This window comes from Pleurodeles waltl, chromosome 1_1, assembly GCF_031143425.1.
Source record: "Pleurodeles waltl isolate 20211129_DDA chromosome 1_1, aPleWal1.hap1.20221129, whole genome shotgun sequence".
In the NCBI taxonomy this organism is placed as follows: domain Eukaryota; kingdom Metazoa; phylum Chordata; class Amphibia; order Caudata; family Salamandridae; genus Pleurodeles; species Pleurodeles waltl.
The window spans coordinates 82096487-82112333 of record NC_090436.1 but is presented as its reverse complement, the minus strand read 5'-3'; the positions used below and the strand labels follow the sequence as shown (position 1 = coordinate 82112333).

At 46.0% G+C, this 15847-nt stretch overlaps 1 protein-coding gene across 1 annotated transcript in view; it reads right to left on the bottom strand.

Annotated features, from left to right (window-relative positions):
• The window catches only part of MYORG (myogenesis regulating glycosidase), a 68235-nt gene extending 52692 nt beyond the window's left edge, over positions 1-15543 (bottom strand). The window contains exon 1 of the mRNA XM_069215979.1: positions 15314-15543. The gene's annotated coding sequence lies outside the window, so the exon portion shown is untranslated. The remainder of the gene's footprint in view (positions 1-15313) is intronic.
• Positions 15544-15847: the final 304 nt, after the last annotated feature.

Here is a 15847-nt window from a genome sequence, read left to right as displayed (position 1 = left end):
AAAGTCAAGGCTGTGTGTCCTGGAATACAAACATGACAACAGGAGCGTGCAGGGCTTTAATAAAGACTCCTAGACCAGGGAATATTGTAAATTCCGCCATGAATGAGCCAAGTGTTCTGGTCGGCATGCTTTGGTCGAATGCTATGGAGGAGGTGGATCATCCGGGGGAGCACTGGGACAATGGTCAGGGGCACAAAGCTGTGCAAGAGTACAGCAGAATCCGAAGTCGGGAGGTCTCAGGGGCAGCGAGGTGCTCACATTAGTGGGGTGAAGGGCACCTATTCCAATTGATATTGACAAACTGGAGTTCCTGCTGGGAATGAATGAGAGCCACAGGGACTCCAGACTGTTACTGGACAATTTCACCTTGAGTTTCAAATTGGGTTATCAAGGTCCTAGAACGCAGCAGCGGGCTAACAATCTTAAGTCTGTGCATGCGTACAGAGTGCAAGACAAGCTCCTCAAAGAACTCCAAGAAGGACATATGGTGGGCCAATTTGATGAGTGGCTTTCACAGAATTTGATTGTGTCACCCATCTGAGTGGTACCTAAGAAGGAGAAGGGAAAAAGCACCTATCATGGACGGACGGGGGCTTGGTGAATTATTACATACCAGAAGTGCAGTGTCAGTGTCCTATTTGCTGGATCCTATTCGTCGGTTGACGTTGCAATGGCACCGGTTGAGCAGGTTGGACAGGGGGCGCGTTTCACCATAAGCTACATTATGTTGGCTTTTCGTTTGCTGCCAGCACAACCTTCCAGTTTCGAGCTCCTGGGCCAGTTTGAAGGTCAGTGGTACGTAGATAAAGCCCTTCCTATGGAATGCTCCATCCATATCTTGTGCATTATGTGAATGCTTCAGCACCTTCCTGCAGTGGTTGTTTACACACACATTAAAGGGCAAAAGCATACTACACGTTACCTGGACGATTTTCTCATGTTGGAGTGCCCAGGTCACCAGAATGCCTGCCGGTGGTTGCTGAACAGATTCCAGGAAATCATGACAGATTTGGGAGAGCCATTAGCACCCGAGAAAATGGTAGGGCCCACTTCTGAGTTGGCATTCTTAGGTACTGAGATTGACTCAGAGTCTATGACTGCTCGTCGGCCACAGGACAAGAAGACTGCAATGCAATTGTAAATTGATAACATTCTACGCAAACAGAAAGTTATGGTTAAAGAAATATAGGTCTTTCTTGGCCACTTGAACTTTGCATTCCAAGTGGTCAGGTGGTTCAGTAAACATCTTGGTGCTATCTGGATAACATTTGCCGTATCACCATGTGCAGTTGGCGGCAGGTATGAAGGAGGACCTGAGAACGTGAGTTTTTTTCTTGGAATCCTTTAATTGGATACCGCTGACCACGTGGCAACAGTAGGACTGGGATGCGCAAGTTTTCAAAGATGCAGTGAGTGGACAAGGCTTGGGGATCTACTGGCAAGGCAAATGGTGCACAGAGAAGTGGCCACAGGACTGGAAGCATGGTGGGCGTAGTAATGCCTTCTTAGAACTGTTAGCTTTAGTGGTAGCGATGATGTTATAAGGAACCCAGTTGGCACATGAAAAAAGTTCTGTTTCGTGTGGACAACATGTATGTGGTACACATTGTCAATCGTCAATCTTCCAGGGATCATCGAGTGCTAAAATTGCTATGGGTATTGGTACTAGGTTGTCTAAAGCATGATATTGCATTTAGAGCTCAACATGTGCCAGGTGTTGACAATGACATAGTGGATGTTTTGTCTTCTTTACAGTGGAGGAGATATGGGCTGGCCACGGATGTAGACCCCGTCAAGACACAGATGCCACAAGAATTGTGGGGAATAGGAGACAGCGGATGCTATAATTGGTTTTAAACTCTTTATCAGTTCCCACACGAGTGGCATACACACAGGCATAGTCAGAATTTTTGGATTATGGGGCTTGTCGGTGACTGGAGACGTGGGCGAGTACGGAAGATGTACAGGAATAAATGATGATGCTCATGGAGCAAGCACAGTTGAGAGTCACTATTGCATGGAAACTGGCTGGTATAGCGTTTATGGGTAAACTATTTGGGGCTATTCTCCCTCAGCAGGAGAACTGAGCAGGAGAATCTTAGAAGGATGGGCCAGGGAAGTGGGATCAGAAGGCCAGAAGAGGAAACCTATATCTGTGGCTCTGTTGGGAAAACTTATCAGTGCTTTACCTAACGTATACAACGGACCGGAGGACACTATACTTTTTCACACCCTCATGTCTTGGATTTTTTGGGGGGCATTCAGGGTATCCGAGCCTTTTGGAGGCATATTTGGGCAGGGTATAACATGGCTGGAGGTACAGATTAGCCAGCACGGGATGCCTACATACGTTTAAAACTGATCAAAGGAGATATGGCTTCAAGCGTACCCTAAGGGGGCATTTTTACAGTTAGGTTGGGTCAACAGCTTCAGGCTGTGGGGTCCTTGGGTCGGCCAGAGGTATTTTCACATGGGGACAGGAGTGCAGTGTCCGCCTTTCAGTTCTTAGCGGTCTTACGGAAGACACTGCGCATCATGGGTTTGGAAGCTTCAAAATTCGGCACACATTAATTCCAGATAGGAATGGCTACTTAAGCAGCGAAGTGCGGTTGAAGCAGGGATAGGATCATGTAGTTAGGCAGATGGGCTTCAGACAGTTTTCAGCAATATGTTAGGCAGGAGGACTGCCGAGGCAGGTGGCCTGGAGGTGGTGGGTTTGAGCATATGGATCGCGGGGCATTCCTTTATTAAGCAGGCGGAGAGACGGGCGCAACAAAGCAACTCTGGGGCACAATTGGGTTTCGGCAGAGCTTTATATCATGCACAGTGGCACGGCAAAGCGGTAATGAGGTGGTATGAAATGTTGCCATGTCTGCGTAAATTGCTACGGCAGGGCAAATGCCCAGATATTCCATTGTTACATTTGGGTAAGAATGACATGGTAAGAATAAAGGGGTTGGCTCGGATTAAACAGATGAAAAAAGATCTGCAGGAGAGTCAATCACAGTGGTATGGTACTCGCATAGCTTGGACGGCATCTCTGCCAAGGACAAGTTAGCGTGAGGCGATTCGCCCAGCACCAATAGGGGGGCCCGGTGTAAGTTAAATAAGGAAATGTGGGCCTTTTGTGAGGAGAGAGGGATCACCAGAGTGGAACGCTCGGACATCAGGTATGACGACAAAGAATGCGTTAGAGATGATGGGGCTCACTTTTCTTTCATGGGGTGTAGCTATGTAGCTCTATTTGCAGCAAGTTAAGGAGGTGCTGAGGTCAACCTTGAAAGTGTCCTAAACTGCAGGCTTTCGAGGGGGGTTGGGCAGAAAAAGTCAGTTAGAGGCCTGGAAGGCAAGTTATCTTGGTTTTCATAAATTTATGGTAGTGGATAGTGGCAGTCCAGGCTGGAAAGGGGGGGGTAGACAGGACCACGGCCGGACGTGCCAGGAAGTTTAAAGGTTTGTTTCGAAGTTATGCGAGTTACAGGTTAACAGGTTTACTAAACTGAAAGAGACTTTTAAAGCTAGATCGAGTACAGAGCAACAGAGAGGATGACAGTATTACAGAATTGCTGGGAGGGTAGTTGGGGGAGATAGGTTTTACTCCATGTTTAGTGAAGTGGTAGTTTGTAAGGCAAAGGCCTAAGATAGGTTATTGTTATAGGCACAGGTCTCACTAAAGCGACCTTTTACACACAACCAGTCATCAGTGGTCATAATGCACCCCTGTTCCCCAATGTTGAAGCACAGCCAAAGAGAATGCTTGTGAAAGAGACAGCACTTGATAGAGGTGGGGGGGGGGGGGGCTCTGCAAAATGGCACAGCATACAAAAACAAGAATATATACGTGTGTGTGTGTGTATGTACACATATATATAAAAAATATAATATATATATATTCATATTCAGACACACACACACACGCACAAATTCTGAAAGCACTCCTGTTTCTCAGAAAAACGACTGGTAGAATTTTACCCTTTCCAAAATATTTGTGAATGCAGATGTTCCACCATTAGGGTTAGCGGCAAGGTTGTAGGCCTTTCTGGGACTTCATACCAAAAAATCAGGTGAACATCTACACGCTTGTAAATTCGGGGCTATTCTCATGTCTGTTCCAAGTAGCGTTCAATCATGGAAACACTTAGAAATGTACTCCTGTAGAAAGCGGAAGTACAGGCATTTGCAGTTAGGTAAGCTTCCCCCTATAGGCAATGTATTTTCCTCAAAGTTTCGCTTTTCTGCAGCCCTGCAAGTCAAGTACAGGTGAAGATTTACACTCCCACCCACAGGATCATTTGAGGCTGTCACCTAAAGTTTTATAAAGTAGAAATAACTACTCCAGAAGCACATTTCTGACTTTTTGTGTCGGCCAACGATGATATGCAGACGATCACGCAATGCGGTGGAATATGGGAGCTGGGTTGCAATCCAAGTCTCCTGGATCCAAAGTTCATGACTTTGCAGTTTCAGGACGGTCGAAGACCTGAATAAAATGCCAACGAGGCACTGTGGAAATAAACAACATTGGCGCCAAGAAACCGCACAGCACTTGTGGACGCGGCCCGGGGTTTAAGGGCCGTCCAGAGCCCCGACGGATTGTGCAGCGCTGAGATTTATCTGTTCTGGCTCAGTGAGCTACTGCCGCCTCGAAGCTTGGACGTTTTCCTGAAGAGGAAACAAAACTGCCGCTTGCAAATAATGCCAGTTTTATCGTCAGGCACCTGCACGGGTGTGGGGGCAGCGGGGGAGGGGGGACGTGTGACTCAGGCACTTGCAGTGACAGCTGAGGGTCACAAAGAATAAATGTGGGATTGCTTGGACCGCCACCGATTTTGCAAGAAAAACAGCAATTAATTATCTTTAATTCTGCTGTGCCATTATGGTAGAGAGCCCAGCATGTGGAATAAGTGCAAACTTGTCCCAAAACAGCCGAACTTACTGGCTGCGTCTCCCATGCACCTGGACAACCACAAAATTGTCTCGACCTTCGGGCAGTGCCAGGGTGGTCACAATGCCAGGAAACGCAGCTGCGCCACCAGCAATGGGCAGGCAGGAGCTCAGACTCAGCATAACACGTTGGAGGTGGAAATGTGGCACTTTGCTGGGGTACTGAGGGGACACCACTGGCACAAAACATCTGGCACCAAGCCTGCATCACGCGCAGCGTTCTCGGCGAAACCAAAATGGAGGACGATAGTTAGGAAGCAAAGAGACACATTTAAATGTTTTGATAAATAAATATTGGAAATTATGTTTTTGGTGGACACCTATGATTTTGCTGTCTTCAGGGACGCAGAGTTAACATTTTGGAGGCGGCAATATTATTATATTAAAAAATCAACTGCATTTTTGGCCCATACCACAAACAGTCACAGCCACCCTGCGGGCTCTCAAGCCAACCCCCACCCCTGTGAACCAAATTAGAACTCTCTGGCCACAAGCCATGCCCTGTCTAGCTAACCATGAAATCGCACACACAGATGGTTCGTACCTGATCGCCCACGTCATTAGCCTGGCCTCTAGGCACCCCCAATCCTGGCCTCTGCTAGGAATGCCCCCTTGCCACCATTTTACCCAAATGATCGGTAGTTTTATACCAAAGTCAACAAAAAACGATGAGAAACATCAGCAAAATATGTAATATTTCCCCCCTTGAAAAAGAAAAGTAAAAAAGCGAATACAAGAAGAAATCAATTCAAAAGTACGTTAGAGCCCTTGCTGAATAATCATGGAAGCAAAAGTGTCACGGAATACAGAGGATTTCCCCCTAAACTATCAGATCCATGTCCTTGCAGAATCTCAAAACAAACAGGTGGCAGGCATTTTCATTAGCTCTGACCTGAGACTACATTATGAGAAGAACTGTAAGCAAAGAAGCGAAAAACGGAAACAAGATTACTGCAAAGGAACAGCAATGAACATGATCTGAAAAGCAGAAACAGCTTAAGTAGATGTGTGGAAAAACCTCCTTCAAGAAGACAATTTATCAACGCCGTCAGCTAAAATAAGGGATTACGGAAGAGCAGTTTCTGACAACCTGAACCCAAGCCAGCAGATAAAAGAGCGGATTACTTAACACAAGCCGCCCATCACTTTATTGTTTGCGGTGGGTATGATGTGAGTGAGACGTGGGTCCCATACTTAATGTGCCATAGGACTTAAGCTGCAATCTGCATATGCTTCATACCTGTCCGAGGTGGTACGATGGTCAAAAACAAAAATAGACTAGATTGCGGCCAAGTGTAATTACCAGGGGCTCAGATTAATTAAAGAAATCAACCCATCACTTTTTAGGGTCGAGCGCACAAGCGCTTTGTCCCTGTTGTACTCTCTCTTTGGGCTTTTAACCACGCCCATGTCACGCTTGTCACTTTCATTGGTTCGTGGGCTTGCCTTTTAAAATCCGCTTGATTTCATTAGTGAAAGGCATGCATATGTCATGCCTTTTCCAGTGTTTAGCCCTCCTCGAGCGCACCGGCCAACTACTGAAAACATACGAGGCTCCATGTTTTCAGCATGGTTTCCGGACTACTTTAACTTTTTATTTTTTTCCACACAGCGAGATCTTGCTGGGTTTTACATAGCGCGATCACGCTCAATTATTTAATTTTCAATTACAGCACAATTGCGCTCTTTTTTTTCCTTTTAATTTGTGGGGCAAGAAAATTTCGGTTTGAGTTTACAACACTAATAGCTCTAACTTGAGCAAATGCGAGACCCGTTGCATTGCAAATGCTTGTTAAGTTACTGTTAGCTTATAGATGTAAGCAATTAAACAACCTACTATGGACCATACCAAACACTTACAGCCTGTTCACTGCTGACTATTGGTTAGTGTTCTTGTCACTCTCATTTTCTTTCTTCTTATTTGATGGCTTTCCTTCCTCTTCTTGAGTTTGTTATCCCCTGGAGCATAGCCACTTTAGCATCCTTTTGAATGGCCGGCATGCATCCTTCCCAAATTTAGGAAACTACTTATTTTATTCAGCACTCTATGAGAGTGTGTGGGTTTTCTGACTCTCTCCCTTGTGTGCTGTTCCCCTCCAAATACCTCCTCCATGGTCCCAGTCCCACCCTTCACAAATATACTGTGTTTTTACAGACAAACTGGGGTGAAATAACAAACTTTAAGACTTGTTTTGGTTTTATCTTCTGCATTCTATATTTTGCATGGATGCCTTGCCACACAAAAACCTTCATGGTGCTGGAAGAGGAGGAACTTGCTGTTGCACTCACCCAGTATGAGTCAGAAGGGGTACTACACATGACTGAAAAGAGGATGTCTCTTCTCCTGGACGCCCATAACTCTATTCAAGGGGTTACATCTGAAGATGAAGTGAAGTCCAATTTCCCCGATTTTAAAGCATATAAAAAATAAATCAGGCCATGTGCAAAGATTGAAAACAGTGAATTCAACGTAAATTTATAACTACTTTAGAATAAGTGTTTACTTTTCGTCCAGTATTTTGATTTTTTTTTTCCTTTTACCTTTGTAAACAAAGCTTCACAAAAAGGCTTTGGGAAACCTAAATAGTTTGACACTTGTATAATAAAGGTGCAACCTATTAGCTTTGGCAATGCTTGTTTTCCTAAGTAGTAGAGTAACTAAAAACCAAGCAGCATGGTTATTTGGTTATGAGCACTGTAGCAGTGTGGTGTTGACTTAACAGTGCAATGCCAACACCGCAAGTTTTTTTTAATGGGGCAAGCATTGGCAGACCTGTGCCTCACACACAGCAACCATGACCTGAGACGCGTCTCCACCACAAGGAAGACTGAATGTTGCAATGCAGTGGTGTGAATTTCAGCCACGCCCTAAGCAAGGGACTGAGTGTAATCACTGGGACACTTGATGGGGCGGTAAGCAAACTGACTGCGCTGGAATTATAGGTGTTCAACGTCAGTTCTGGGTGTGTTCCAGAGGCCATCCTGGGCGATTGCTAAAATAAACAGCCTTGAAGTTATCAGTGTATGCATGTGATGTGTCTTTCTAGAGTGTGTCAGAGCAAAAGACGATGGGACATTCGTCTTTGCACACGACTGGGACACTGACAGGGTGGTATGTTCTGTGTAATGATTGGCTGGAATCAGGGCTGGCTTTAGCACTGGTGGTGCCCAGTGCAACAATCCTTTTTGGCACCCTCCCCCCCATAACCTTCTTTTTGGATTCCCTTACTACAACCTAGCAAAAGTGCCTCTCATCTCTCCGCTGCCCCTCTCTCACATACATCATTTGTTTTAAAGTGCTGGTTTGAGGTTGGCTTTACTAATCCACTCAGCTGTCCACATAAAATACAGATCTGTTCTTTGCAGCAGGCATATTAACCCTCTGCGCTGCTTTCTGGCGAGTCAAAACTGCCACTAGACAAAAGATCTTGCTTCCCGCAGGAACATTAGTCAATGGAGTTGTCATGACATTCTTTTTGGTTCCTGAAAGCTGGATCCACAAGGAACTCTGCAGCAGGTGCTTTTAAATCGTACATTATTGGTAAACAGAGCTCCCCTCCCCCATCAATGCCACCCCTCCTCCACGTCAGCGCCCAGTGCGGCCGCACCAGTCGCACCGCCCTAAAGCCGGCCCTGGCTGGAATTCTTAAACTTTACAACTGTTCAAGCGCGTGGCAATTCAACTCTGTTCTCTTTCGTCTTCTAATATGAAGAACAAATGAAGATACGTCCCATCCTTCTGCTTGAATTTGAATCCTCGCATCACACCCTCCCTGGTACTTTACTTGCCTCCTTTTCTATTTCATGCCCACAAGCTGAGCCTGGTGCTTTGACCAATCCCTTCCCTTGTCTGCACACATTTCCACCACTGCAACTACCTGCAGTTTTCACCTTTCTCTCCTTCCTAGCTACTAAGGGCCAGATGTAGCAAAGGATTTTTCCCATTCTGTGCCTGCGGGAAAATGTGTTCGTACATATGGCCCTAAGTCCCTTACTCTCACTGGCGTATTCTCCCCTCTGAAATACTACTCCTCGCTTCTTGCCAAGGTGGGCAATTTCTCCTCTCCAGTCGGTGGTCAACTCTTTTCAGTTCCCCTCCAACTTCTCACAACTCACTCTTTTGTTGTCTCCACGGACCTCCCTTCACCTCCCGTGAGAAGTTTGGAGACCTTTGCAGAATCTTGCAGTGCGTCACTCTTTCTAGGTAGCACTCAGTTTAGGGCACTTACTCACGTCTGCGGCCTAAACCCATCCTCATGCTGTGGCACTAGTGTTATTTTCTGCTTTGTTTATTATGTAACATTTACATTTTCTCTTTCCGTGGGTTTGCACATATAGAAGGAACTCTAGATAGTGTTAGATATAAAGCAATGGAGAGGGGTACACATTGGCGGCAAGAAGGGTTACGAACAAGAGAGTCCTCCGCGCTGGGATCCTTGTGGGATAAGCAATCAACTTGCTTGATTCAGGGCAAGGACTTGTCAGCATCTTGAAATGTAGGAGTGAACGGGTTGGTCTGGTCCGTGTTGGGCTGGAGTCCCAGGTCCTTGGTGCTTTTTCAAAAATGCTCATCACTTCAATATTTTGATTTTATTATTGACTCTTTTTTAATTAGATCCTCTGGTACTAGGCTTATTCAGGCTTACAGCCAGTTTAGGAGATGAAATATGGAAAGTGAAAAGCAAGTGGATAAACTATCGGGTGTGATGTTTCCCGTTTTATTATGTGCACAATAACTTAAGATTTTCTTATATTATTTTATTTTTTTAAATTTGCTGCTGTGAATATTTTTTTTATCTATGGTCTGTTTTCCCCCCCAACAAAACAAACCATTTTGGCTAACTTTTTTCATTTTTCTCTCTCCTTTCTGCCGATTCTTCTACTTGTTCCTGCACGCGCTTCCCTCATCCTTATTAAGAATCAATCTGATGCTTCCGGGAAGTAGGGGTGAGAGGGATCAGCAGTGGTAATCTCTCTTTATCTTACTCATCTGACCATCACTGGTCACTATACGTTTAATTTAACTCGCCAGTTAAGACATTGCGAACCTGCTTGCGTCAGACCAGCAACAAGTCACCCTCAGACCCTTGGTGCTGATCGAAGACCGGTAGATGTGCTTCCCAATCCTTCCAGCAAACACACTTACTGCTTCCGGAGTTCGTTTCCACCACCCTCTCTAGAACGGTACAGAAGAGCCGAGCCAGCCAATCATGTACACCTTTTTGCTTCGCCTCTATTTGATTGGCGGATCCTGTCTTGTGGATGGGAATTTAAATTTAATGTGATATGGCACAGAGGCTGTCACTTGTCTATTCAGCTTTGTTAGAAAACTTTATTCTCTTTGACTTTCCTTCCTCTCTCCTTAGTCAGCATCGGCAGAACATCAACAGGGGTGCCGCATTACCACTTCCGAGTAGCACCCAGGTTTCTACTGGGTTTCTTATGCTTGTAAAAAATATTACAGTAGCTCATTCGCTCCTCGCATGTCACTCAAGTTTTTCTTGGGTTGAGGGATCGCCTCCTCTCAAAGATATCTTCATCACTTACTGCTTCAGTCACTAGAGCGATCAAGCATTGTTTGACATCCCTAAGGGTGATGTCTTTGGTCCCCTGGTACTGAACGCCAAATCTAGTTGGTGTCGTTGCTCTCCTATGCAAGACCATTATAAAGTTTACTGACAAGTCTGCAGGTGTGTGGCTAATTTTCTTCCCTGTGATCTTGACTAGTCTACAGTGTCAAAGGTCTTGCTGAAATATAAGATAGCCAACCATACTGCATTTGTTTCAAGTGGGCAGGTATCGAAACACATTCAAGCAAAAACTCCTTGTGTGGAGTTGATTATATCGTATAGGGATGCGAGTGCCCCTAAGCGTAGACCGCTGTGCAATCACGCCTTTTTTCCCTAAGTGACCCTGCGTTTTCCTTCAGTGGACGTAACATCTGCGAGCCCACTCAAGGTCCTCCATGTTTTTTTGGTGTTCCAGCAGAGCGCAAAGCTCTGCAGACCAGGGAGTAACACCCAAACTGCACCTCCACCCAAGGTTATTACTGCCCCTAAAACACACTACGGAGAGACGGACAGCAGGTGGCACATCCGAGTCTAGAGAGGACCACGTCTTTATACCAGTGAAAAGCGTGACGGGGCTGCCCATGGGGTCCCCTGCACTTCCCAGGCCAAGTGCATAAGCAGTGCAGGGGCCCCCCGTGAGGCCCGCGGCACCCCATCTCCGCCAGCCTTTGCATGGCAGTAGAACAGCCACGCAAAAGCTGGCGGATACGAAGTTGTAATCCCGTGTTGCCCTGACGGATTAAGACCACCGGCACTGCCAGGCCGTCGAAAAAGTGGCGGTGCAGGCGTTGTGACCATGGTGCTTTCGCCACAGTCATAATGTGGCTGTTGGACCGCCACACTGGCGGCGGTCCGTCCGCCACCACGTGTCTGGAGGTCCTAGGACTGCCTGACTCGTAATGAGGACCTCAGCTGCTGATGGATGTTATGTATCCAATTGTTTTGCAGTTTCTATGGTTGATGGATTGACTGGAGCTACCCAAGGGTGTCCCGGCGCTAACAGAGCCTAAGGAGGCGATTGTGGTAGTCCGAGCCAGGGAAAGTGGTCATTTAGAGAAGTGCCATGTATTCAGAAGCCTCCTAAAAGATAAATGGTTGGTATGAAGTTTGAGCTACTGTGCACGTTGATTCCAGAGAGTAGGTTCACAATATGAAAATGCTCTGCCTCCTTGTCTAGAAAGCCTAGGTGGTATCACTGCTAGGCATGCAATAGTTGAGCGAAGGCATCTTCCAGGTACATATCTCTGCATTTTACATCTGAGGTAAGAAGGCCCAGCAGCATAATATACTTCACGTGCAAGGTACAGAACCTTAAACCAGATCCTTTTTTCTACTGGAAGCCAATGCAATTTCCTCAGCTGCAGCAATACTAAAGCAAATGTAGTCATCTTATTGGTGCAAATCCCTGGTTTCCTGAAGCACACTGATATCAAGGGGCACAAAAAGTACTCCAGATTGTTGGGTCTGACTTCAAATGTCTGTCCATGAGACCCAACAATTACCTAAGAGGGTATTCAGTGGGCATCTTGACTCAGAGAAACTTATTGTGGCAGACTTCTGAGTGTTAGGTAACTGCTTGATGGAAGCAGAGAAATTATGGGTGGGGATAAGGGTGCAATTCACAAATGAACTGTATTAGAACAGTGGAATGCTGAGAGTGCCCCTGAAATCAATGGAGTGGCTCAGGGTCAATAATGGCTGGTAAAAGCGTTCTGCTCTAACACTTCAATGTTTGTCTTTCTGTTTCTACCTGTTTAATTTAGATCATTCTACCCCTTGTGGGTGGAATGCTTTAACATCGTTATAATCATTCTGCTTTGGGCTTTAACAGTTGTGACTGTCTTCTTCATAATGGACTTGGATCTAGGGCCTTTAACAACCAATATTGTCCTCGGCTGCGCACTATTACGCTTAGCTACAGCCATTTGTTATCCTACGGGAAAGAAGTGGACATGGTTAGATGTAATAAAAAGCACTATTTGGTGCTTTTATAAAGTGCTCAGACTCCGGTATGGCGCCTTGAAACGCTGTAGAGGGTGGATGGAAGTGAGGGGTTGTTAAACACCAATCCAATGGTGTAATGTGAAGAGGTGATAACAATTCATCACCACTAGGCCTGTGGAGAACATTCTACAAGGACTTAATAAATGAGTGACCAGATGGTGGCACACTGGAGAAAAGGGTCTTTGCCCGACCAAAAGGGCAACATCAATCAAAATATGAATTTATCAGAACATATATTAAAATTACATTTTTAAGAAATATGTATAACTCGTTTCTTCTCTTCAACACAGCTGAGCTGCTTCATCTAAGGGAAAGTAATAGTTCAATTAAACAAGACATTTTGTCACTTTTTGTTTATTATCTTTAAGAAAAGGCAACATTTCCTCAAATAATAAAAAAGTCTAGGCGCGGTGTGAAGTGGACGACCAGAAACACACACTGCTTAGCAGCGCCTGAATTTATCCCTTCCCTGAGAAAAGCGCAGGCTTCTTGAAAGAATCGTATTGTGCAAACATCAGCACAGTAGCTGTGCCAAGCCACGAAGGGCAGTCAGTGTTAGTGTTTCAAGGGCAGGGAAGGAGACTGGCGTCCAGTTTCCAAACTCCTACTGGGTGGTTTATGCACACTAAGACAGCGGTTCTTAACCTTTTGACTCCTGTGGACCCCCAATTAATCACTATTGGAAACCAGGGACCCCCAATGAATCACTATTGAATCCCATTGAGTCACTGCTTGAAGCAGGGGACCCAGCCTAAGCATTTTCGATGACTTGAACCACAAAACAATACACAAATAATACAGAAACAAGCATTTATCAAATACACAAACTTTTTTGACCATGTATTCAGTTCACAAATTTAAAAGATAAAATAAAAATGTAATGGGAAGGTTAGACCTTTTCTAAATTGAATTGAGGCAAATAGTCCGCCATGCTACATTCTGTCTGATGCCCTTGCACTGCTTCGACTAACCAAACTGAGGACACTAACCATTTTTATCCTCCGATTTTTAAATTCCCTCACATTTATAGGACATTTTAAAATGTTCAGATTTACATTTTGCTTTAAAAAAATTGATATCCCCTTTATTATTCTGTTAATATTATTGAATTTTCTAAGCAGTAGCGCAAGTCCCCGGACCACCAGTGGGAACCACTGGGACAATGATGACCAACGAGACATGGACACTGTTCTAGGATTAGGACTCAAAAGGTCCTACACACAGGGACTCCTCACTCCCTGGCCAAGAAGATGATCCTTTCTGGAGGCCCCAGGTCGCTATTCAGAGCTGAATCTATTTTGTCTTTTCTTTTCCAGCTTTCAACCATGAGAGGCACTGTGACTTTCTGACAGCCTAATCAGAATCCTGAAATCGGCCCCTCCTGCTCCAAGCACCACCACATCTTTTGTTCCGTTCAACAAGGACCTTCAACTTTTATGGCGCAAAATACATTCCCAGAGTGGGTCCATCTATCACGTACTTCGTACTCAGACTCTTGACATCAGCCACTCCCACATCTTCCCTTTCCTTGAGTGTTGTTTCTCTCTACCCCTAGCCTGCGGCCTTTTCATCTTTAGTTAGCACCCCAGCATCGCTCTCTGCCCCGGCTGTTCACCATCCTACGCTCATGTCTCCCCCTCGCTTGCTCGTTGTTGTGGCTCCCGCCCCACTGTTATCTTATGTGCATTTAACCTCCTATCTCACATCTAATTCACCTTATCGATTTCTTCTGGTGTCTGCGGCCTCCCCTTACTTGAGCATGTTTTCTTTTCTGTACAGTCATCCAGTTGATATGTATAATTGGCGCATGTTTGGCAACGATCACGTGTGTCTGTGTTTTGTGCTCGACTGAACTCGTGCGACCCGGTCCCTCAAATCCTAAAGCACTCGAAGCCCCAGGGGCCATTTTAGCGCTATATAAAAATTGGAAACATGAATACATTGTGTGTGATGTGAAGACACGTATGTGATACTGGGCGATTAAAGTATCTCCCTTCACCACCACTCTTTGCCAAAATTGGGCGTGCTTAGAAAGGTAACACCCAGAGAAGGTTTTGCGTATTAGCAATACTACATATAGACACTCGCTCGCCAATATTAAAGGCTATATTGGCAAAAAAAAAAAAACGCATCGTTACTAGCAGTATCAAGGACTAAGACTTTGACAGGAGGCGCTTCATGACAACCGATACAGGCTTGCTGTTGAGATCTATGTGGAGCCTGTCGGTATGAAACCCGGCAGGGCCCACTCAGTCTTTTATCCTTCCGAGGCTTACAAAGAGAGTACTGCCAGATAACAAGAACACAACGCTATAGAAGGGTAACATCTGTGATAATAACTGCCATATAAAAAACACATTCCGACACTGCCTTGAAGACACACGCAATACACTATTTTTGCCAGCCCATTACAGAAACATAGCGATTCTCCCCAAACTGATCACTCAATTTACATGTAAATTCGCCAACATTTATCAGGCAAGCAGCCGCCCATGCAATTTTTTTTTTTTATAATGTCACTGAATATTTTTGTGTGAATTGTTTTTGCCCCTCCCTTTGTTCTTTCTCCACCCGCCTCCCTCAGCCCTCGCGGGCAGGAGGGGTATCTTCAGCCTCACCCTGCGACAAGGGCACCGGGTCTCTGCACTGCACCCGCTGCACACCCCGCACTGCTCTGCGGCACCGGAGCCCGCATGTCTATGGGGGTGGGGGGTCAGGGTGCTGGAACCCCGCAAGGCAGAGCTCTGCACCGCAGCCCCGTGCACTCTGGGCACCCAGCTCCCTTGTTTACTTACCCCTCTAGCGCCTTCCTACTTGTGCGTGTCCGCCCGGGAGTCGCGGCGCTTTTCGCCCGCGCTGTACAAATAATGCACAAGAACACAGGGGCACGCTGCAGCTGCAAGGGACACGTTCACCATAACACACCCCAGGCCTCCAAAACAAGCGAGGGGACAGGCAGTGCCAGAAGTGCACCAACTCGTAACTCTCTTGTCAGGAAGAGCAACTTTCTGTTTTTTTTAAGGACAGTCCTTTCACTGGGATTCCTGATTGGGCGGCAGGAACGCCAATCTGTGCAATGGGCGGGCCAAGGCGGAGGCAGGCCCTGGGAGGTCTGGGGGCTGTAGTTCTGGGGAGTTGCACTGCGCACGCTCACGTGCAGAAATGCGATCCCTTGTTAAACTTTGACCAGACGATGTTCTCTCAATTGCGTAAGTGACCCCCCACCCTAACTTGGGGCTGACAGTGTCTTGCGCTGCTCGGCAAGAGATTACTTGCTAAGAAGTATCTTCTAACCACAGTGGAAACGGTCCAGACACCAAAAGAGTCGT